Raw genomic sequence first — 1,623 nt, 5'->3', positions numbered from 1 at the left:
AGGCATGTTGTAGCACAAAATAATTACTGTGCGGACCATTTTCATTTATATAGTGCTCTGTGAACACAAATCAGTTAGCATTATGTAAACGTTTAAACCATAAAAGCCGCGGCCAAGTATTCCTAGTTATGTAGTGGGGTGAAGAGAAACAAATGTTTCTGACCGCCCCTGGTTATATTTCATTCCCCGGAGAGATATATTATTAACCTAAATACCTACCAAGCCTAAAAGTAAATTAGTTAGCATAAATCAGTTAAATAACGAAAAATTAGGTGTCTATTTATTTGTGACCACTCAGTGTGTGTAATTGCAAGAAACATAAAAACGCCCATAAAAATTGCAAAACACAAAATGTGAAACCGCAAATATGCATGTATCTCCCCATGGACCCAACAAACCTTCACGCCTAATTTGGTGAAGATCCATCAAAAGGGCGAGCGAAGTAGTGGTATAAAATGAAAAAAAAAAGCCAATAAAAACCTAAAAACGTAAAATTCATAACTGAAACTTATTATGTATCTCTCCATGGACCCAATGAACCTCCTTACCAAATTTGGTGAAGATTCATCTACGAGGGCGAAGTAGTGGTAAAAAACGCCCATAAAAACCACAAAACACAAAATGCAAAACCGAAAATTAGTTTGTATTAAGTTGTCAGGAAATTAATGTCACTTTTTAGATGAAAAACAAGAACAACATATATATCAAAACAAAACATTTATTAAATGAAATAGTCTCCATTCTTATTGCTGATGCTTTTCCATCTTACACTCAGGTTGTTAATGCCCTGATTAAAGAAATCATTTGGCTTTGAAGCAAAAAACATGTCGATGTCCTCTTTAACACCATTTGCATACGTTTTCCCATTAAGATTGTGTTGCAGCGAACGAAAAAGATGGTAATCTGATGGTGATATTTGTGGAGAATATGGTGGATGGGGGAGAACTTCCCAACCTAACTCCATAATCTTGTGTTGTGTCAAACGTGCCACATGTGGACGTGCATTGTCATGGAGAAGACGAATACCTTTCAGATTAACGAGTGAAGGGCGTTTCTGATGAATAGCTTGATTTAAACGTTTGCTGACTATAGATCTCTGCATTGACAGTTCACTGTGGATTGAGGAGTTCAAAATGAATTACTCCTTTCATGTCCCATCAAATGCAAAGCATCACTTTCTACAGATGGAGAACAGGTTTTGGAGTCGGAAGTGATTTTTGTCTAGGACTGAGCCATTGTTTTTGGCGTTTAATATTCGCATAGAGAATCCATTTTTCATCACCGGCGACAATTCTATCTAAAAATGGTTCACGTGCATTACGTGCCAGAAGAGACAAAGCAACGTTCACACGTTGGAAACGATGATCATGGGAGAGTTCGTAAGGCACTCAAACACCTTCTTTATGGAGTTTTGGAACACTTTATGGAGTTTTCCCATATTCCTTAGATGTTTACATATTATTTCATGAGCGACATTTCACGAGTGTGTTTTCTTGGGTTAGACTCAACAAGCGTCTTCAGAGCATCAATATCAATCCAACATGTCGGCCCCTGCCATCATAGTTTTTAAGGCTAAAGTCACCTGAACGAAATTTGCTGAATCATCGTTGATAATTACGAACG

Source organism: Limulus polyphemus, unplaced genomic scaffold (assembly GCF_000517525.1).
Source record: "Limulus polyphemus unplaced genomic scaffold, Limulus_polyphemus-2.1.2 Scaffold1950, whole genome shotgun sequence".
NCBI classification, from domain to species: Eukaryota; Metazoa; Arthropoda; class Merostomata; order Xiphosura; family Limulidae; genus Limulus; species Limulus polyphemus.
This window is presented reverse-complemented; position numbering follows the sequence as displayed.